Source organism: Xenopus laevis, chromosome 9_10L (assembly GCF_017654675.1).
Source record: "Xenopus laevis strain J_2021 chromosome 9_10L, Xenopus_laevis_v10.1, whole genome shotgun sequence".
In the NCBI taxonomy this organism is placed as follows: Eukaryota; Metazoa; Chordata; class Amphibia; order Anura; family Pipidae; genus Xenopus; species Xenopus laevis.
The window spans coordinates 86,875,774-86,900,048 of NC_054387.1; the positions used below are offsets into that span (position 1 = coordinate 86,875,774).

At 39.8% G+C, this 24,275-nt stretch overlaps 1 protein-coding gene across 6 annotated transcripts in view; it reads right to left on the reverse strand.

Moving 5' to 3' along the window:
* adarb1.L (adenosine deaminase, RNA-specific, B1 L homeolog) overlaps positions 1–24,275 on the reverse strand; it is a 52,377-nt gene that overhangs the window by 18,959 nt on the left and 9,143 nt on the right. The window contains exon 2 of one of the 6 annotated variants that reach the window (XM_018234544.2): positions 6,707–6,807. The gene's annotated coding sequence lies outside the window, so the exon portion shown is untranslated. 6 annotated transcript variants of the gene reach the window in all.

Here is a 24,275-nt window from a genome sequence, read left to right on the forward strand (position 1 = left end):
TAAACAGGGCAAACAAGGAAACTGAAGTTAGATTACCAGTGTACAACTCCCTCTCGTCAGCCTTTCTTGTGAGCAGCGGTTTATTTTGCAGGGGGATTTATCTGTGCACTGGTAACCTCAGGTTATACTTTGCAAGGACCCCACATGGAGCTTCTTCAGTTTTCCATTTAGCTGATGAAACAACATTTTTAATAGACAAAAAGAATGTTCTGCAAAAGCCCTATTTGTAAACTCTCGTTGAGCAATGAGGTATAACATGAAGCTAAAACACAAAAAAGTCTTTAAAAAGAATGATGTTTAAACATGATTTATAGGAAATAGAACATGAAATTCAATAAGATTACAAAAAAAATGTTAATAACCACTTTGGAGCAACAGCAAAGAATTAGAAATCTTATAAAGCACCAGGCCTGATTACAGCCAGCTGCTATCAAGTTAAAATGCCAATGAGAATAATAGCCATGGCAGTTATCACGCCTGGATAAGTCTCCCAATAATGAATACATTTTTCAATATTCATTTTCCAGTGTGGAATAAAGCAGATCTGTATTCAAGGCTACTGTTACTTCATAATAGAAAATGATTCACAACCCAATGTCAAGCAAGATCTATGGAGCAATATTTTGTTTCAGGGACATGTTTTAGAGAAATATCAAGAATTATAGGCTAAAAAAGCTCTTACTAAATTAACTACAGACCTCTAAAAAGGGGATTTGTATTACTCACCGATAAATCCTTTTCTCGGAGTCCTGTCAAGGCAGCACAGGGACAGATGGGTTAATGCACACTTCCCTTCAGGAGGCAGGATGGCTTTAAAGAAGTGAATTAGTGATGGTCTGCCCCTCAGATCCTCCTCTTCCCTGCATTAGCCCCTCCCCTATTAGTTCCGTTTAGCATAGCTGTAGACCAGTATAAATGATAGAGAATTTTGTGTTTATGTTTTGTTGGTGGGGCTCCCTGTGCTGCCTTGACAGGACTCCGAGAAAAGGATTTATCGGTGAGTAATACAAATCCCCTTTTCTCCGGGAGTCCTTTGGCAGCACAGGGACAGATGGGTTAGTCCCAAAGCATAGAAGAAGGGTGGGCAGTGAATATAGAGAAAAAAGAAACAGACAGGAGTACCAAACAGAAGTTAGACTCGAAGTTGCTCTAACATGGCAGTGACTGGCAGGTCAATAACATTTTTAAGAAATAACTGTCTGAAGAACTTTGCGACCGAATGCCGCGTCTGAAGATGAAAAAACATTGAACTTGTAAAACTTTGTGAATGTGTGGAGTGACGACCAAGTGGCCGCCTTGCAAAGCTGTTCTGCTGATGCCTCGTTAGATAAGGCCCAGGACGTGCTCAGTGCTCGTGTGGAATGGGCTGTGACCCTGAAAGGAACAGGTTGTCCCCGAATCTGGTATGCCTTGGTGATAGCAAGTTTGATCCACCTGGCGATGGTGTGTTTGGATGCTTTTGCACCTTTGCGAGAGGATCCATATAGAACAAAAAGTGCCTCGGTCTTCCGAAACTCTGTAGTTCTGTGAATGTAGAACTTCAGCGCCCGCGCCACATCCAGGGTGTGAATCCTGCGTTCAGTCTCCGTCTGAGGTTTCGGGCAGAGGGAGGGCAACACTATCTCCTGGTTTATGTGAAAAGCAGAGTTGACTTTCGGTAGAAACGTTGGTACAGTACGTAGAACTACCTTGTCTTGGTGGAAAATACAAAAAGGTGGTTTATGACTCAATGCCCCCAATTCGGATACCCGGCGGGCTGAGGCAATAGCAACCAAAAAGACAACCTTCAATGTCAATAGTTGTAGGCTGGTAGTGGCCAGTGGTTCGAATGGCTTCGTTTGTAGTACTTTGAGTATGAGGTTGAGGTCCCACGGCGGCGTGGGTTGTCGGAAAGGTGGATTTATGTGGGATGCCGCCTGTAAAAAGGTCTTAACTTCTTGCTGAAAAGCCAAAGGGGTTTGAAAAAACAGCGATAGGGCTGAGACCTGGACTTTGAGAGAATTGACTCCCAACCCTTTATCCAGTCCTGCTTGTAGAAATTCGAGTAGAATAGGTAACCTGCAGGTGGAGTGAGACAACGATTGATTTTGGCACCAAGTCATAAACGTTCGCCAAATACGGTAGTAAGAGGATGCCGTTGTCGGCTTGCGAGCTTGCAAAAGAGTTTTTGTCACTCTGTCCGAAAATCCCTTACGCCTCCAGATGGTGCTCTCAAGAGCCATGCCGTTAGTGATAGGTGTTTTAGGTTGGGATGCCTGTACTGGTCCTGGAGAAGCAGGTCTTCCCTTAGAGGTAGATGCCATGGTGGTGCGATCGACAGATTTAGAAGATCCGAGAACCAGGCTCTTCTGGGCCAATATGGTGTGATCACAATGGCTGTGGTGTTGAACAGACTCAGTCGACGTAGAATCGGATGAATCATGGGAATTGGTGGAAAAATGTAAACCATGTCGAACGTCCATGGTGTTACCATTGCATCTAACGCGACTGCCTGATGGTCCCGGTACCTGGAGCAGTATCTGGGGAGCTGATGATTGAAGCTTGACGCCATTAAATCTATTTGTGGGTTTCCCCAGCATGCAGTGATCTGGCGAAAAACTTCCGGATGGAGGGACCATTCCCCCGGATCCAAAAAATGGCGACTGAGGAGATCTGCCTCCCAGTTGAGTTGTCCGGGTATGTAAACTGCAGACAGGATGCAAGCATGGTTTTCTGCCCATTGCAGTACCCGCTGAGCTTCCTGCCACGCTGCCACACTTCGCGTGCCCCCTTGATGATTGACATAGGCAACTGCTGTGGCATTGTCGGATTGTATTTTGATTGGTCGGTGCTTGAGCAGGTGAGTCCAGTGTGATAGAGACAGGTAGATTGCCCTGATTTCGAGGACATTGATGTGCAGTTTCTTTTCTGGAGGTGACCATTTGCCTTGGACTTTGAGGTGACCGTAAACACCACCCCAACCAATGAGGCTGGCGTCTGTGGTAACGAGGGACCAGTGTTTGATCGAGCAAATCCTCCCTGTCTTGAGGTTTCGTGTTTGGAGCCACCACTTCAGGGATTGCCTGGTAGATTGCGACAGGTTGATTCGGGCCTCGAGATTGTGATGAAGCTTGTCCCACTTTTGCAGGAATTCTAGTTGGAGGTAGCGCATGTGAAATCGGGCATATGGTATGAGCTCTATGGAGGCCGTCATAAGCCCTAGAAGGTGCATGGTTCCTCTTGCTGACAGTTGTCTGTGAGTTATAGCATAATTCGCGGCTGCCTTCAGCTTCCTTATTTTTTGATCTGTGAGGGACACTGTGTGTGTTCTGGAGTCGAATTGTGCTCCTAGGAAAATGATCGTTTGAGAAGGACTTAACACGCTCTTTGTGTGGTTGATGATCCAGCCGTGATCTCGTAAAATTTGGAGGCACCTTTGAGTGTTGTAGGTGGCTGTTTCGAAGGATGGTGACCTTAGAAGAAGATCGTCGAGGTAAGGTAGAATGTACAGGTGTTGCAGTCTCACATGTGCTACTAGAGCTGCCATGACTTTCGTAAATACTCTTGGCGCTGTGGCGAGTCCGAAAGGTAGCGCTTGGAATTGGTAGTGGCCACCGAGGATTGTGAAACGCAGAAATTTTTGGTAATCTCTGTGGATGGGGATGTGCAGGTATGCATCGGTGAGATCTATGGATGTGAAAAAGTCTCCTTTTTCCACATTGTTGATCACAGACCTGAGGGATTCCATTTTGAATGTTGGTATGTAAAGATAACTGTTCAGAGCTTTCAGGTCTAATACCGGTCTTACTTTTCCGTCTTTTTTGGGGACTAGGAAAAGGTTTGAATAAAACCCGTGTCTCCTTTCTTGCAGTGGTACCGGTAAGATGGCTTTTGTGGCCAGCATGTCCCCTAAGACCTTTTGCAGTGTCACCCGTGCTGCCGCTGAAATTGGCGGTCTGGAACGCATAAACCGGTGAGGGGGTGATGCTGCGAATTGCATTTTGTATCCCTCTGAAATTACTTTGTGTACCCACTTGTCTGGAGTGGTACGAATCCACACTCCTTTGAACAGAGAAAGGCGTCCCCCTACCGCAGTTTCCCTGTCCGTAGGAGAGTAATCTTCATTGATCTTGCGGTTTGTCTGGCGCTCCTTTGAAGGAACGCTTTTGGTAGGACCAATTCGGTCTCTTGTTGGTCCGAAATCCCTTGGAGGTGCTTGGGTAGCTGTTTTGATATGTGTTCTGATATGAGTTTTGATTTTGGGAACGCTGAGGCATTCTGCGGCCAAAGGAAGATGTCCGAAAGGACCGTTTTTGTGGTGGAAATGGTGATTTGCCCTTCCTGTCTTGTGGGAGGAAGTTACTCTTACCTCCTGTGATTTTGGAAATGAGTGAATCTAACTCGGGTCCAAATAATGAAGTTCCCTTAAATGGTAGGGCAACCAAGTTTTTCTTGGATGCTGGGTCTGCATTCCATGTTTTCATCCATAAGGATCGTCTAGCTGCTATGGATAGAGCTGATGATCTAGCTAATAATTGAAGAATGTCCATGGAAGAATCGCAGAGAAAATGTACAGCATTGGTAACTTTTGATAAATGGGAGTGCATGTCAAAATCAGGATTGTCCGTTGCAGTTAACGCTTCCTCTAACCAGAGTACTAGAGTGCGTGTGACACAGGCTGAAGCTACTGTGGGTTTAAAGGCTGATGTCGTACATGAGAAGATGTGTTTCATAATATTTTCCGCTTTTCTGTCCATTGGGTCTTTAAAAGAAGTTCCATCTTCTAGTGGGATGGTAGTTCTTTTTGCTAGACGTGCGACTGGTGCGTCTACTTTAGGGACAGTGTCCCATTTTTCCCTTTGAGAATTTTCAATGGGATATAATGTGTCCAATCTCTTATCCTTGGAGAAGCGTTTATCTGGGTTAGCCCATTCTTTTTGAATGGTGTCAGTAATTGTACTGTGTACAGGAAAACTCCTTTGTTTCTTTTGAGTAGAGCCGAAAAGCTTGTCCAAAGTTTGGATTTCTTTGTGTTCTTCTTGAATGCCTAAGGAGTGGAACATGTCGGATAGAAGGGCATTGACAGCATCTGTCTGTGACTTATGAGAGCGTTCAGCGGTCGGTGATTGTTCTGAAACTTCGTCTTCCCAGTCACTATCTGCTTCTTGCAGAATCCCCTCCTCCTCAGAGGATATGTCCTGTGAATGGTCAGGCCGACTTGGTGAAGGAGGACAAGAAGTGGCTGAGGTCATGTGTACCCTATCCTGGGTGTGTTGAATTGTATGCATAGATGCCAATTTATCAATGGATGCAGTCATGCCTAGGATTGATGACTGAAAAGCTTGGAGCCAGTCCGGAATCTGTTTTGGTGGATTACTGGACTCCCCAGTAGCTACTGACTGTTCTGAGTCAGCTGAGGGTTTACGCTTCTTAGAAGTTTGCTCTATGTCCTTAGTGCGTTTATAAGACCTTTTGGCTGTTGCGCCATTGGATTCTTTGGTTTTGGACACTTCTGCAGTATCTGTGAGTGAAGTTAGAGATTTTGACTGCTCAGATGCCATGTTAGGCCATAGAGTTAGGAAAATAGGTATAAGAAGTGCAGAAAGTAAGTGCAGAAAATAAGTGCCCCAGAAAAATATTTTTCCAATTAAAATGATTGTGGGGTATACCCCTTGTTCCGTAGCTAAGAGGCTATGGGAATTAATAGGAGCAGGGGATATCAGTTGAGGTTGCGTGTCCTGCAAAATAAAATATCACGTAGTGAGGATTGCCCACCATCCCGTGAATCTTTGGCCTTTGTCAGAAGAAAAAGGCTACCTACCCCTTCGTTAATAGTAGCGCCGACTAAGGAATCGTCACCTCACAGACAGCGATCACGCTGAGCAGCGTTCCTGTGCGCGACTGGATGGCGTATGTGTTTGCCGTTGTGCGCATTAACTGCAGTGACTTCCTGTCGGCAAAAGCGGAAGTGCGCTCTGGCTTGAGGCGCGCCAAATGTGAAGGCGCGAAATTCAAACACAGGTGAACACATCCTGTGGACTCGTGGATGCGGCAGCGCTAAGGCATACCTTTGTTTTGGTAGTGGTTATTGGCAGCGCTATAGCATGCCTGAAACCAGCGGCAGAGAGTAAGACAGCGCTGCAGCATGTCTGAAAAACTACTCTGCGAGCTTGTGGGTTCTTTGGCTTACCATGCAGCGCTGTAGCATGCTGTAGTAAGTGGAGCGGAGATGGGTATAAAAACACCCTCTGAAACACTGCAGTTTGTTCTGAAGAACCTAATAAAAAAATAAAAATAATAAAAGAAAGGAAAAGAAAGTAAAATAAAATGATGTTTGGAGAGCCGAGCTCTCCCACATCCTACCTCCTGGGAGCAGGATGGCAAAAAACTAATAGGGGAGGGGCTAATGCAGGGAAGAGGAGGATCTGAGGGGCAGACCATCACTAATTCACTTCTTTAAAGCCATCCTGCCTCCTGAAGGGAAGTGTGCATTAACCCATCTGTCCCTGTGCTGCCAAAGGACTCCCGGAGAAAAATGCTTCTAAAAACGGACATTCCCCAAGTAATCCCCAACATTAATCAGTGAATGAGCTTCTTTTACTAAAATTCAAACACTTTTCATATACAATAACTTTTTTAGGACCTTACACACGCTGTGCGTTCTGTGATGAATTTCGTCCATGTTCCACCACAAGAGAGCATAGGATAATGCACAGCCCATTCTTACCTATGAGACTGAACTCATTCAGACATATGCAAAAGCCAAAAAGCAGATGGAATGCAACTTAATGAAAGGATCATTGGGAGGCAGCAGAGGAGCAGATGTATCTAAAGGAGCAGAGATGGAACAGTAAGTTGCAGGGAGCACAGTGATACATACAGGAGGAGGAAGAGAGGGCAGGAATGTTGCTATGGAGTAAAGGGAGTGAGCTCTCTCAAAATATGAACATAAAGAACAGTATATTATAATGAATAATGTACCTGCAGTAAAAGTTATAAACATATTAGAAGTCAACTCAGAGCTACATGACCTGTAGTGATGTGCGGGTTGACCAGAAACCCTCACTGGGTTTACCAGTGGTCAGGAGGGCTTGGATTAAAATTGGGTTGAAATGTGGCCAACCATTGCAGGTTAGGGCTGGGTCTTGGAACCAGAGGCATGCTCAGAAGTAGTGTAAAGAGCAAGAAGAAACAGGTACAGGTTAGGTGTGGGATATTTTGTAGGTTAGGGTACGATTTAGGGTTGCAACCTGGGTGCAGGCTGAGTTCTTCCCCAGAGCTGTGGAGTCAAAAGCAATTTTGGGTATCTGGTACCGACTCAGACTCCTAATAACTTTAAATACAAGCACTGAAAATCAAATCAGATTTAAGAGTTTTTGTGAAGGAGGATATGGCAGAAACAATTCTGTTTCTAAGAACAATACTTTAGTTAATTTTGGATTTTAATTAGCAGCTATTCTACAGATATATGCCAGGTTCAATTAATATAGAAGTGGTTTGAGGTTTTCCAATTGTTTTTGGTTTATGTAGTTTAACTTTGATTTTTGTTTAGAATTACCAAAGGATGTGGTTTATATTTTGGCTTTGGCAGTGATAAAATGTCTTGTTTCAATCATCATGGAAAACACATTAGTATATTAAAGGAGAAGGAAAGTCTGTTTGCACTCGAGGGTGCCAAATGTAACCTGTGCATTTTCTTTTTTCCAGATTGAATGTCTGGCCCCATGCTTGTATATAAACTATAGTAGTCTTTCTGAAGCAAACACACAGCTTTTGCCAGTGCAAAACAACAATACATTATATGTTAATGACTTTGTTACACTTTCCTTTAAAAACAGTGGAGTCTGAGTTGACCATAAACAGAGTCTAAGGATTTAGCCCTGGATTTTCCCGACCAGCACATCACCTCCTCCCAACCTGAACCCAGCCTTCTCCGTCCCCTCTATTTATAGACCTGCGCCCACCCCAAACTCAAGAAAGGCGCAGGGCAGGCACAAGTCTATAAATTCTTGGAACGGAAGGCCGTAGTGTGAAGTTGTGGGGGCAGGGAGAGTGGAAGGGAACGCTCAACTCGAAGATTTTTTTTTTTGTGGTAGCCAGCCCGATCCCACCCGACTCGTGGGTAAACCCTGAAGGTACCGCAGGTTTCGGGCCACTCAGCACACTACTACCGCACATTACTAGTAATCTGACATTAAAACCTATACAGAGTAAAGTAGGACGCACATTATCCACTATAGATATAATTATATAAATCCAAAGTAAGTGCTCGGTCCATCATACAGTTCAGTAGAATCCTGCTGGAATCGCTCCATGAAAGCAGACTACAGAAGCATAACATCAGAAAGATGAAGCCCAGCGCTGAGTTCACTTGCGAAAGTTAGTGGAATTCAAAACACTCGGTTTGTAGAAAATACTCCGTCACGTTGACTCAACACAAACAATATCCAGGACCATTGAAAAAAAAGAAGATGCGCTCCAACATTTGCTGGGGTGTAGTAAACGTACTTTCAAAAAGTTTTATTGTACAGAGTACAAGATTTATTCTTTTTGGAGCAAATGTTGGAGCGCATCTTCTCTTTTTTTCATTGGTCCCGAGTTCACTTGCTACTGTGCATCCCCAGCCTTCATTTTCACAGTAGTAATCATATAGTAATCATAACAGGATTAATGCTATGCAGATGGCTGATTAGAGTACAGAGGTTGAGCAGTACCTCTTGATCTCAGTGCTGCCCTTACTGATCTTGGTGCAATAGCTTCTGAGCAGTGGAATGCAACAGTACAAGCGGATCACTTAAACACTTATTTTCAAAGTACCCTTAATGAAAATATCAATACATCTGCAACTTCACCAAAGGCAAACTTCCCACTGGCATTAAAGCTAGCTTACAAACAGAATAAAAGGAGCAGCTAAATAGGTGAAATTCTGGAATTAGCCGTGAATTGATCTGGACGTGTTTAAATAGCACAGTATCATAACTGATTTTTAGAAGATAACTCACTTAACCATTTCTTGATGGATGTTAGAATTACAACTTTAAATCTTCAAATAGGGGTCACTTACCCCAGCTAAAACCAAATGCTCTGTAAGGTACAAGTTATTGTTACTTTTTATTACTCAGCTTTCCATTCTGGCCTTCTATTATTCATATTCCAGCCGCTTATTCGGAAAACCTCAGTTCCCAAGCAACCTAGATAGGTTCCATACCTGTATTTACAAGGATTCAAAGGTCCTTTACCATTATGGATTTGCCTAGTGCAGTCCCATTCAGCGAATCATTGGCTTGCAGATTTTTACATTCCAGGTACGTAACCTTACATTTGATATTGAATCTCATCTGCCACTTAGCTGCCCAGATTGACAGTTTGTCAAGATCCTGCTGCAAAGATGCAACATTTTGTATGTAATTAAGTTTTAAAAAAGTGTGGTTTTTGATATTAAGAGGTCATCAGTAGCTCTGAAATGCTGTGATAAAATGCAAAATAACTTGTATAACAAAAGCTTTGGCTGATATATGAACCATGCCAGTGTTTACATGGTCAGCCAAACTAGGGTGTAAATGGCCCTTTCCATAGCGGGGAAAACTGGATTTTCTCATAGCCTGTACAGTGATGCCACAGATATGGTATCACACTATAACAAAAAAAAGTACATTTTCTTATGCATTAAAACAACAGCTTATTTGCAATATTGTTTACAACTACTAAAGGAGCAGTAAACATTAAAAAGTATTATAGAAAAAAGGTATAATCACTAACTACGCACCACATTTTAATTATTATTTTTATTTATATAGCACCACTTTGGTCCTGTCTGTATGGAGCTTATAGTCTTAGTCACCCCTATTACATTTACAAAGGGTCAGTGAAGTAGAAGAATTATAACGGATACCATATTCCTAATATACATACTGGTGAAGTTCATACCCAAAAATTGCAAAGCTCCACATCAGATATTTTTCCAATGAAACTAAGCTTTACCATGGAACATACATAAAATCTCTACTCTCAAGTCTCAAATAGTGAAAATGCTAACACACAGAGAGAATTAAATGCTGCTCTAGCAAAACTCTTCACCGACTGATATTGTAATAAGAATATTGTGCAGCCATCTCATTTCACAGCTAAAAGGCAGGCATATGAATTATTTGGCTAAAGGCTGACACTCAAGGGAATTGCTGTTCTAATAATTCTGTTATGGCGGAGAAATACTTAAAAGAAGGACTGATAAGTGTAATAAATTCATTAACCTCTCCACTGCCATGGAAGCTAGCATCACAAACTGCATTCCAGGTATCAGGGGAAACATCACTATTTAGTCAAATATTCTATTAAATATTCAAATATCTATTAAAATAAAACATAATAAAACTCTAGCATTATTTATTCATACGTATTACAATATTAAGGCAAAAGAGTGCTGTTTAGGGATATTTTGAGAATAAAATGGAGCAGCATGTATTTTGTACCAACTAAATAAACCTACTGGAAATGTCGACATTTGCCAGCTGTATAGCAAAACTTCATGTACGAATCATTATCCAGCATCCCTAGTAAATAACGCTACATTATACATTGTTAAAGCCACAGTAGGTTCACAGATGAAATTATCTTGTTTTAAACCAAATCATCCATTGCAATGTTATAAAGTAAAAATGCTATTAACCACTTAACAACTGAATCTAGCAAGTGTCATAGCATACTGCAAGAACTATACAAGCCTGGACTATGGCATCGGGTGAAAAAATATATAAGTAAGTTGTACACACAGTCAGCAAAGTGTTATTTTTTTTATACACACAAACAAGTAGAAGAACAGTCAAAGACAGTCCTACAGTCAGACCTACAGCAAAGGAGAACAATCTACAAGAGTAAACTATCATTTAATACAACGGAGTTAAAAAAAGGAACCTGCATACCATACCTTTCTTTTCAGAACGCTTCTTGCGCCTTCTTTTAAAACGCCGCCTGACAAGGCAGAAAAGATTCCCTATGTTGCAAGGAGCAGCCAGCAGAGATGCCATGGCAAACACAAATCTCCAGACTGGTTGCAGTCAAGGTTGTCAGAGTGCTAAAACTCAGTGTGGATAAGTCAGTATTAAAGTAACATACTGGCTCATTAGAAGGAGCACACAAGCACTACTAGCAGGCACCCTCGCTCCAAGAAACACATATGCCAACCCCTACATGAGGTGATGCCCCTCCTTTTATCACCTGCATACCAAATGCCTTGACAACAGATACTGCTCTCATCATTAGCCAAGAGGCAGTGGTGATTAACCCTATAATAAAAAATGTTCTTAATTTTTTATAAACAAGGAAAAAGCAGCGTTTGATATTATAGAATTCTGATGAATCTGGTGCACTTAATATTATTTGAGAAAATAACAGGGAGGAAAACCTTTTGTAGGATACAAGGAGATAATATTTTGCATTATACATTACTGCAGACGTGATGAGGGTATTTTATCCTTTGCCTTGTGTGTCTCTTGCTGTGCCCATTTATACAAGTGCATGCAACTTGGGACATGTTCAACTGAAAGCAGTTACCTTTGGTCAAATGAAATCACTGAATGAATCTTGCTCAGAAGAAGAAGACTCAATGTCCCTATCGTTACCATACAGAAAGAACTGCTGGTTTAGGTAAATCACCAAATATGCTCATCTTTGCCGAATTTGGCAAAAAAGAAGGGAAGAATCGCCCCACGTTAAAACCACGTATAATGTGTAGCAAGATGTGTCTAATCAAACTTGCATGGCTAAAAATCTGACATATTAAAAAAAAATTTTTTTAAAAATTAGTACAACAAATAAATGATCACCCCAAACCTTACCCTAACTGACCTTCAACAGGGGATTTCCAAAGTATGTAGGCTAGCAAATAGGCATTCTCCTCAACTATCACCCAAACTCACCTTCAGCTTGGTCCCATGTCCCCACCAGCTACTAATCCAGGTAGCCCCAAAGGGAACGGCTCTCTAATCAAGAGCTATTTTAATTTCTATTTTTTCAGATAAGAGAAAATAGAAAGCCTGACAATATTTGCTTTATCCCCAATGTTTATGTTCAAGACAAATGTGATTGAGCTGATTTGATAACATTTTATTAACGGTCTATTGAAAATGGGTCTTTACTTTTTTTTTTTTCAGGGAAAATATTGTCATCGTGTAGGGTTTAACGAGATACTGTCATTGTTATTAAAGAACATCCAACTACAGTGATTTCTAGCAGGCCATGGGATATGAATTTGAATTTTAGGCTCAGCCATTAACCCTTGAGGTCCATGCAGTTTGTTGTTGGTGGGTGCAGGGGGCTCTGCATACATTAGGTCCAATTTGGTGTGCAATTTTACACCATGAGAATGCCAGATTTGCAGCTGTCATTTTACTTTGCTCCATATGCCCCATTACCTGTTGCCTGTGGGTCAGGTGGGTTCGGGCCGACCTCAGCACACCTTTTGCTGGTCGGGGGTGGGTTCAGTGCCTTACACTGATGGCTTCCTTCTTTTATACCCTTGGACTTGGCCAGTCCCTTTAGTCATCGGCAGGGTTGGGCGGGTCTATATATAGAGGGTAGGAGGCAGGTACAGGCAGGTGTGGGTTGAGTTTTTCTCGACTCAAACACACTATTTATATTTAGTTAAGCTCCCAAAGGCGTGCTGGGTAATAGTACAGTCAATTTAAATGCCACCAGAACACTTATTTGTTTGTATGCTCTCCAACGCCAGAGTGTGTTTTCTTGGGATACACTGGCTTCTTCCCACACTCTAAAAACACATTTGAAGGTTAACTGAATTCTAATAAAATCAATCACGGCAAGTGAGAGATGCCACAGACTTCCACTATGCTTTAATACATAAAAATACAGTTAAGGGACCTGTTATCCAGAATGCTCGGGACCTGAGGTTTTCTGGATAGTGGATCCTTCTTTAATTTGTATCTTCATACAACTAAAACTAAACCCCCTCCACGGTGAGCGCAACCGAGCTCAGGGCATCTTCTTCTCTTCGGTAATCTTCTTAAAGTGATCGCCCTTTTGGTGCATGTGCAGTGAGAGCAATCTTCCGGATAGCGACAACTGCGCATGTGCCAGAAGTGACGGAAATTACCGAAGGTAAGGAAGAAGACCCGAAGATTAACGAGGTGCCGGAAGATGGCGCCCATGTGCGGTCAGTGATCCTACAGGGGCCATAATTCTGGGGTAACACTTAGCAGGGGGGGGCAGGAGGGGGGCACCCGAGGGGGCCAGTGGGGATTTTTCACAGTGAGGGGTTGAATTCTACTTTAAATCTACTAGAGAATAATGTAAATATTAAATAAGCACAATAGGCTGGTTTTGCTTCCAATAAGGATTAATTATATCTTAGTTTGGACCAAGTACATGCTATTGTTTTATTATTACAGAGAAAAAAGAAATCGTTTTTAAAAACTTGGATTATTTGTATAAATTAGAGTCTATGGGAGAAGGCCTTTCCGTAATTTGGAACTTTCTGGATAATGGGTTTCTGGATAATGAATCCCATACCTGTATAATATTTATAAGGAGACAGAATGCACAACTTGATTTTCAGCAGACTTCGCATGAAAATCGGGAAACTGTAAAATATGTACATGATAGAATAATAGCAGGCGGATAACTTGGGTGACCAAACTGAAACAACAGCACCACCTACTGTTTAAAACATTACAAAATATATTAGCTTTATTGCAGAGTGACTGTATTAATTCATTTAAATTTAGATACCAAGATGAACTGCATTTTTTTAACCATGGCTCTGCTGAACTGAGCAACAAATCCTGCCATGTCCAAGCACACAAGCCCAGGTAGAGAATAATGTAACTTATTCTACCATAAATCTAACCTACACCACATTTAAAGAAGCCTCCTTCCATTGTAATATTATTAACATGTATTTATAAAATGAACAACATATCCTGCAGCATTGTACAATGAATGGGTGTCAACATTAAACATACATGAAAAACAAACAATAACCAATACAAGAGGTGAAGAGGGACCAGCCCAAAAGTTCTCATTCCCTATAAAAAACATATTAAAGTTTTCTAAACATCCTTTTTTATTTTGTTTCCATTGATATTGAATAGCACAGTAGAGATAATGATTTTTATCATACTTAAAATTTTTAATTATTGAACATTTTTCAAAAAAAATAAATACATTTGCACCTTCATGTTTCCTAGTAGTTGCTCAGTAACAAAGGTTGAGTAATAGAGGTTGCAGATTCTATAAACAAGAGCATATGCCCAGTGGTTTACTTAAGTCAACTGTTATATCCTAATGATATGTAAAAATTGCAATCAATGTAGAAAACTGCAACCGTTTAGAGCTGCTGAACAGTTACTGGAAAACGCCAAAGGGAGGAAAATTAGTTTAAACTAAAATCTTGCAACACCGGCAACCCCCCCCCCCAAAATAAAACATTCTTTACAAGTCTTTATTGCTGATCTAAAAAGATCTGAACTTTTTAATCAACATGCCAACTGATGATAGGTCCATTTCAAATATGCCATTTAAACAACAAAAACGACACTATTTCCTGAAACTTAGTGCACTGGATGACAAAGTAGGAGATCCATGAATACAAACCTGTGATTGAAAGTATCAGGATGAACATGCCACATGGTGGCAGTATCTATTTAATAAATGTTTCGTCTGAAACGGATTGTGGAGGAAAATTGCCAATGCCTTGTGAGATGCAAAAAAACAGTAAAATACAGAATATAATTAGTACAGCAACGCTAACTATAGGCTATAAAGAAGCCTAAGATTTAGAATTGTCTTCTAATGATGGCTATGGAGAGGACAGTGTATTTGGGATTCTTTGGGATGGCCTAATCTGAATATGTTTCTTACAGACCTCGCTGGCAGACAAATTTCAGCATTTTTTTCACCTCCTCTTGTCTCTTAAAAGCCACGGTGACAAATCTTGGGTGACATAAGCTGTAACGTAGCTTTCTGAGGTACTACGCATGCTTACTTCTGCCTCAGAAAAGAAAGCAAATGTTCTATAAACAGCTGAAATAAGGGCCATCTAAAAAGGCACCTGCTTCAAAATGTCTAGCAATTTACATCCTTGCAGAGCCCAGTAGAACAAAGTGGAAAGAACTATCATGGCTAACCATTCCAATGGTAGCAACAGGAGTTGTACAAGATCAGAAGTCTATAGCAACAATATTAATCCTCCATCGACTGTGACAAGATTGATCCACCAGTCTGCAGGAGCACTGATTGTAACAATATTAATTTAACAGTGTGCAGTAGTGCTCATTTTGACTGTACTGATAGGACTATAGCAACACTGCTTGTTACAGTATTAATTCACCAGTCTACAGTGGTACCTTTTTCTACAGATATGTTGCTCATTAATTATTCGTGCCACAGAGCCTCGTAAACTAAATACAAACCATGTTTTGAAAATGTCCTACAAGTTTATCTATTTATGTTCTGTGAAGACTGTGTAAGATTTTAGTGGCATGTTATAAAAATGATCATATATCACATCTGTCTTAAGCAAAAGCAGTAATTGTAGTTCCGTGGTGGTTAGACACACCTGATTTGATGAACAACAAAAGAAGAAGAAGAGGCATTTGTCGCTGGGCTACTAATCTCCCTGAATGTCCACATTTGTCTCTGTGCCAAAGGATAAACCGAGCCAGAGGAAGCCAAGGCAAATAGAGTAGTATTGGGCTGAAGGACAGAGCTGCAGGAGAGCCCAAGAGACCAAAGGAAAAGTGGGCCAAAACATACAGGACTGCTCATTACAGGCCTGTGCCCAAGAAAGAAGTAAGAGCAAGAAAGAAAAAAAAAAAAGACATGCTGAATTTGCACAAGTAAGAGAAGTTACAGGATTGACGTGCTTGAAACTGCATGTCTGCAAATATGGGCTAGGATAGCATTTATTGCTTCAATAGTGTCAGCAGTGTTATTTTTCTTTTTGTGTGTTTATCTGTATTCGTGCAACTTGCCTTTTGCTTCATTTCTTTATGTAAATATCTTCTATGATCGTAACCGCATAAAAAACATATTTGGTGTGCCAAAGTTTCATTGCCATTCCACAGAGCCTATACAGTTCAATATTACCTTGGGATTTACCAGTGGAAGGGTCAGCAGAATCTAAACTGATGCTACCCATGTTTTCCATGACGTTGGTTAGCCAACAAGCGGGGCTAAAGTATACTAAAATTATATCTAGGTCCTTAAAAAATGCCAGGGTGACAACTGGTCCTTTGGTCTCTAGCTGGACAGCACTGATCTAGATAATGGCTTTCCTACACTCATTGCCCTAGTTTTAAACACATAACATTACAGATATATTTAGAAATTATTATCCATTTTTTAACAAAGGTTCTCTGCATTTAAGGAAATCCTACAATTGCAGTCTTATTGATTCTTTAATTACTGTTTTTAAACTGTATGTGAAAATTGGTGTTTGGTCTAAATAAATACTGAATAATATGCGTGCATACAAACTTATGGGCATGAGCGCACAAGTTAGAGAGAATATTGGCTACGTGCATTATTAATTGCTTTCCTATCAAGCATAGGCCGGAGAATGGGGCAGGGACGTCTGTGCACTATCTGGTTGCTAACTAGGTTGAACAGTCTGCAACCCTTCCTGATGATTAGAAAATACACTCTCATTCAAATATTGATGAACCAGGCTGGATAATGCTATGAATGTAGTCCACAGCAGGTGGTACTTCATGGGTCTTTCATAAGATCTGATCACTGCCTACAGGCTGTATACACGGGCAGATATAAACTGCAGACAGATTAAGTTGGCAGCTTAATGCCTAGTGTATGGGGGCCCTCCGATGGGCTTCTCCAATCGATATCTGGACAAAAGTCAGTCAGATGTCAATTGATCAAGCTTAAAATGTGGTCCTCGGATCGAGGACCGGATCGGTTCGTTGATGAGGTCCTTAATCCGACCTCCTGATTTCTCCTCATTAAGATCCGATTGTTGGGCCCTAGGGGCCACCATCGGATCAACCTATCACCCACCTCAAGGTAGGCATATTTGACAACCTCGCCAACCTCTCCATATGTATGGTCATCTTAAAGCATCAAAGCAGCCAGATTAAGCCATTAACAGGGTAGCCAAAACTAGCAAAGACCTGCTCGTTCGCCCCCCCCTTCCTAAACCTACATAAACAGATCTCACCAAGTATGACCACCTTAACGTAATCCTTGCATTTCTCCTCTAAGCCATAATCATAACATGAAAGGAAAAAAGGGATGTTGAAAGGGGAAAAAAAAAAAAAGTATAAACCCAATTAAAAAAAGGAAAACAAAAGAAAATTACAGTAAGACCCACCAATGTAGGTCTCACATACCTATAGATGTGAAGCGGGTATCCCACAATAACGTTTTTTATTATTTATTTACTGGCATGTACAGCTGAACTGATGAATTTAAGAAATCATGTAACTTTCCAATGAATGAAAGGAATTGAAACCACTATTCTAAGCGATGCTGGCATGATTCCTGTGAATGACAAAAATGTGTCAGTATCAGTTTAACACAATGTTACCAGATGCTAAAATTTGGGGACAGAATAAAAATTACATTATTTTTTTGAAGGCCATGTGTGCTTTTGCCACTCTCTATTATACCACTCCATTTAATGTATCCAGTAACAAACACACATTGTTATAAAGGAGCAATCATTATTTGAATCACAAATGACAAAGGCAAAAAGAATTATTTGAACTAAAAAGCATGTCATTATAACATATGCCTGTCTCTCATGGCAACCGCACCAACCTCAGGTCAATGATGAGTGCTACTGCTATTTACTGTACTTTCCAGGAATCCAGGGGCACAAAAACAAAAAAAGCAGAACCTGTAACTGCTGTGGAGCTCTGTGGTACACTGACTGAAGTTTTGCGAAAAATGTCTTATTCCTAAAGTTTAGGGGTGTCCTTAAATTGATTTCTTCTAGTAATGTATACAGGTGACATATCGGTGGGCTAGTTCCCTAAACATGGCCTGTCCATGGGAAGCAGAATAGATGTTTACCCTAAGACTTGCATGATTTTTGAAGATTACTGCCTTAAATGTGAGCTCATATGTGATTGCATATACAAGACAAAGCATCTTTTTAGTTTAAAACAGTTCTGAAAATGTAAAATTCACTTAGAAACTAAAAGGAACATACAATTACTAGAAGAGGAATCAAGCTTTTTATTCCTAGGCAATGTAGCAAGAAACAGTTGTCAAAGGCCGTGTCACATAAATCGCAACAAAAAAATTCATACATGGCCATGCCATTTGGCTGAAATCTACATAACAAACAGGACAGAATTATACACAGACATAGTTTAACAAACAAAACAAGCAGCATATATCATTGCACATCTGCCTTTACTTGTAGAGACACCAAACATTTACATTTGGTTCAAAAAACAGACAGATTTAGAGATAACTATAACCTTTATTCTTAACGTTTTAATGCCTATAACTAAATAATTTAAAATGGTAAAGTCTGACAAACTGAGAGCCAAAAGCTATGTAGGAAACCGAATCTAGTTTCTAGAAAGAGATCCCTAAAGTAAAAAGTATATTTTATGCAAAAAGGCAGATAGGAAAACTTTGGGCGCCTTTAGTTCCCCATACAAAACTGCAGTTCATGTGAAACTGACCCCTCTGACTTACAAGTGAACCTTTGAACCAATCAGCAGCTAGGTCCCCCTTCTACTATGCTTCTGGCAGGGACCATTAGGATACATCAAGCCCTCATTTGAAACACAGACAGCTACTGTAGCAGATCTATAGGAAGCTCCAATAAAGGAGCCATTGTTAAAGAACTAGTACCATCAATTTTACAAAAAAATAAAAAATTTGTTAGTATAGCAAGAAAAAAAAAACACGAAGACTAATTAAACTTTAAAATCGCACAGCCTTTATTAAGAAATAACTTACCGAAACTCCACTTGCGCTCCTTGTCAGAAAAGGCGATTTCTCCTCCTTGCCTTCCTTATAGGAAATAGCCAGTGAGGTGAAATTGAGTGCCGAACAATGAATCGTCGCCGTGTTGTCTTTTCTGAAGAGGAGCGCAAGCGGAGTTTCGGTAAGTTATTTCTTAATAAAGGCTGTGCGATTTTAAAGTTTAATTAGTCTTGGTGGGTTTTTTTCGTGGTATACCAACTAATTTTTTTTAAAAAAAATTTGATGTTACTGGTCCTTTAAAGATAATATTTTTTTAGCCCCAAGTAAAACCAAAACCATGTATTATTCATTATTGCTTAAAAAAAAAAAAAATCAGGGTTTTCTCCTTTAAAGTTTTAAGTGAAAATCCTGTCCTGCTTTTAAGGTGAATGGAATGAACTGCTTGTGGAAGAAAGTAAAAAGCAATGTCTAGGCATATTAAATGTACAGATTTCCTTCACAGTATTTCATCTAAAGCCACACTGGACGGTTTACCAACCGGTGTTTAAGCGCAGGCCGAAAAACAACCTCATATATTCAATCTCCTTTGTCTGCACCCTCAGCAACTGCGTCACCCTGACCAAACAAAGCAAATACGTAAAATATTATACAAAGAGGAATGATTATAAATGATCTTAGAATACTGATGCTTATGGCAGCCTAAACATTAATTTGGTTCAATACATTTTTATTGATTTTCAAGAGCTCAAAGGATAAAATGGATCTACAAAATAATAGGGGTTGAGCACACACAGTAAATAAATAGTTCCAACGTACATTGCAAAAGCCAAAAAGTTAGTTTCAACGTGAACTACCCCTTTAGCATCAGTACAATATCAAACAAAAAAGAAAACTACCATCACTCAGAGTTAAGGATCTAAATACGCTGAAGGAAAATGCATTAAAACAATATTGCTTTAAAGATAAGTGTTCCAGTTCCCAAACGAGTAATAATTTTCAAATCTGACATTGTTAATGGTTTCAGAAAGTCTATTTACAGATAGCAGAAGTCATCTTTGCTATCTGAACGATACCAATTAAGCTTAACGGTGAAAAGCAGGCATGTAATGCTAGCATCAGCAAGGGAGTTCCATGTCCTGATTACAACATTGATAAAATACACAGCACAGAACTACAAGAAACATGGTGTGTGCAAAATAACAAATCAGGCCCTTATTCTACCTGTTAATTACAAGACACTGGTGCTATATATACAGTAGATGTCCAGCTGGAAGATTTAATTATCACACAAGAGCCATGAATATCCTGTAAATGATATCCTTATAAACACTGCTGAATGATATCATTGGTTATAAACAGAGCATAGAGATGTCATTTCTGTCACATGACACACTGAAATTTGTGTATTATAATAAATAAAGTACCCCCTTTTGCAAAATATGAGGATATTAGCAGTCACCTTGGAGTTCCATGACCTGTATGAAAACAGAACTCATGCATGGTACAAAACTATTGTGTTAAAAGTAATATTTGGAAGACGGTTAGTCACTGAAAAAGGCAGATGAGTCATGTCTGAATGATGAAACTATAAAAAAAAAAAATACACCAAAAACCAAAATGATAATATTAGTCAGTTAAGATTTTATTTGCTTTATGTTGAAATTTATGGGCAAAATATCAGCCACCATTATGATATCTATAGCTAATTATCACATTAAGAGGTTTGTGTTAATGCAATATGTGGGCCTGAGACAGGAGCAGTTATCCATAGAAACCAATAAGATGTTTGCTTTTAAAGAAGAAGAAAAGTCTGAGATTGAATAAGGCCAGAAATGCTGTATTTTGTTACTAAACGTAAACATGAACTTACTGCACCACAAGCCTAATCAAACAAATAATTTATGCTTTCAAAGTTGGCCACAGGGGGTCACCTTCTTGTAACTTTGTTAAACATCTTTGCAAGACCAAAACACATGGACATGTTCAGTGAGGTCTAGGCTGCTTAGGGATTGTCATAAATTATCAAAACAGTACAAGTCGAATAATATCTGCCAGAAGCCAATACAGACTGATTAATAAACACAATATGCAGACTGCACTGGGTCCTGTGTTGTCATGTAATCTAATGTGGATTTTATAGTTTTTGTATTGTTTAATACAAACTTTCTCCAACTCTGCAGAACCAGTTGAAATCTGGCTCCATGATCTTTGTCCCTGCACCTGGAGTTGTATACAGTAAAGGTGTTGTAAAGCCAAAATAAAATCCAATAAAAATCTCCACACAGTCTCCGACTGCTCTACAGGTAAACAAACAAAGCTGCTGGAGTTCTGCATGGCATGGAAGTAAGGCGGGGGCTCCCTCTGCTGTTCATAAGTATGATTGTTTCCCTGCCCAGCAGTTAGGAACCTTCTGACAATTCCTTTCAACAGCAGTAAATGAAGGGAGAATTTCACTGCATACAGTCAGGTTTCTTATAAAAACAAATCAAATCACAAATTACCGACAGTGCAGAGAGCAAAGCGCAATTTACATTGCAATTAGAATTTATTTTTACCCAAAATACAACATTCGCAAGGACCAATATTAAAGGGGAACTCTGACTTCCAAACCAAAAATTGATAAAGAGGCCAAAATAACACAGAAACCCCTAATCAATCACAGTTACAGATTTCTTCAAAAACTATGAATAAATGCAATTTTCTATACTGAAATCTAGCTGGTTAACAGTTCTCTTTCTGCATCATTTGAAATCCTGGCAGGGAAGGGGGGAACTAAAACACTGACGTTACAAATGGAAACAACTATTCCACAGTTTACAGCCAGCATGCAGGAACTACCTAAACCAAAATGAATTGCACTGTGATGTTCCTTTCCTTATTGAAATCATGTGTGTAGTGAATTGTGGGGTTTGGAGGATGTAGGCTTAGGACTACATAAGTCCTGGGTCTTTGCTCCTCCCTCCTCAGCCATCAGTCCTGGGTCCTAGCTTCTTCCTCCTCAGCCGTCAGCTGTAGCTCGAATTTGATTGCTGCAATTAAAAAACCTAAAACGCCTATTGGCTAAAAGGAATGGCATGAACAAGTAACTATAATCAGGGCACAGGGCTGAATATGCGCACACTGAGGAGTGAGGAGCAAGGGCCGACGGCTGAGGAGGGAGGAACGAGGTGTGAAATCAGCTTCGGATGATGGGTGAGTAAAAAAGCATGCCATGTCGCATTCCTCTGGCTTAAGAGATAGCATGCAGGACAATGATTTCCCCTGATGATGTTCTAAAATGCGTTCTGTACAGCTGGCTGTTGATACAAAGTAACAGTAGTCAGCTAGCTCAGCAAAGTAGTCAGAGAGATCAGCAGGAGAGCAAGTGGCTAGGCTTAGGGAACGGTCAGAAACCATTAAAAATCATGAAAAGTCTGCATATTTTTTAAATGATGAATATTGCAAAGTTGCTTAAAATTATGTTAACTTTTCAAAAAGCTTTTAAGTTATGTTTTTTGTGGAGTTTCTAATATAGTTAGTCGAAAATGTAATGTATAAAGGCTGAAGTGACTGGATGTCTAACATAATAGCCAGAACAATACTTCCTGCTTTTAAGCTCTCTAACTCTGAGCTAGTCAGAGACTTGAGGGGGGGCCAAATGGTACATAACTGTTCAGTGAGAGGGTTCCTCTGCGTCAATAGGTGCAACTGCACATGAATCGGAATGGAAGCAAAAAGAACTGAGCAGTGCCAAGCTCAACTATACAGCAGGAACACAAACGCAGTAGCGGATATAAATTATGCTATAGCATTTTAATTCATAACCGAGCATTAGTTCTCCTTTAAGGCTCTAATCAGGTCATACAGTGTGGCACTCATATGTAGATCCAAATAGGAGCTAGCCACATGGTTGCTACTTTTTTGCTTTTGGCAGGCAGCGATTAATGAGCCCTTCTGACATTAGTAATAACATCAAAGAAAGATTTACACTGACGTAAGTTTTTTTGAGGTACAGTCAAATGCACATGTACACACCCATTAGCCAGTAAGAAAGAGCAACTGTTGTAAACAGGTTTTTAAACAGTAAGCGCTAATCTTCGATTTATTGACTGTCTTGGATAAAAGATGCTACCACATAGATTACCAAACATTTTATTAATCTTGATATAATTGCGATTATGAATAATCTGTCTGTTATGTACTTTAACTCCGGGGTACCCAACCACCGGGCCGCAGGCTGTGTCAAACTGGGCCACCTCTGGTTCCATCTGCAAAAACAATGAAAGAGCCTGTAATGACCTGCAAAACCAGCTTCCTCACATGCCATTGCCATGACAACAGCTGTGCAAAGCCCAGGAAGCTTTCTACTGATCATGATAAGGACCAAAATACTGTTTGGACAGTTTTTTGGTAAGCCTGAAATGCACCCACACATCTTTATTCCTCCCCACCCCCGGTACTCGTAAAAATGGTCTTGCTTGAAACTGGCCCGTGGTACATAAAAGGTTGGGAGTCGCTGCTTTACCTGATATACCAAATTGTCAATTTTGCACCTTATTCTTTTATTTGACTTGAAAAATTAAATAAATACAGTGTTAAAGGATAAGTGAACATTAAATTAAAAAAAAAGTGAATGAAAATTGATGTGGGTGCTATTTTAAACACTTTTGCAATGTATATTCATTATTATTATTTTTAATTCAAAGATATTAAAGGATACAGATACTGATAACATGAATTAATTTTGTTTCAACAGCACCCCTTACTGGTAATTTTCCAACCAGTCTGACCACCAAATAGTCAAGGAAGTTGACTATTTAAAAAAATAAAAAAAAGGATTCCTTCTGCTTAGGAAAGATTTGAGAAAAGGTTTCTATTTTTTTCCTAAGCAGCAGATCAGAGCAGCCCAGAGCTCAAGCTGATATTGAACTACTGCTATCAACAAGCCTATATATGTATATACATACATATATGCATATACCTGTGTATGTGTATGTGTATATATATATATATATATATATATATATATATATATATATATATATATATATATATATATATATATATATATATATATATATATATATATATATATATATATATATTTATTTATTTATTTATATATTTTTTCTTGCTCTTCCAGTAACAAGACTGAAATATACACTACATTTTCTGTAAGTTTTCCAACTTCTAATTTAAGTGTAAAAATATATAAGGAAACGTTCATAGATCAAAGTAGCAGATGGCAAAGCTGTCACCAAAGAAACGTCACACATTACAACTAAGCAAGAACAAAGCGTGCAATCTGTCACTCACAAAGCATTAGTTATTTTCTTTGTTGCACACACCAACCCTATAGAATATACAAGACCACTAAGCATTCTCTATAGATATTACATCATTAA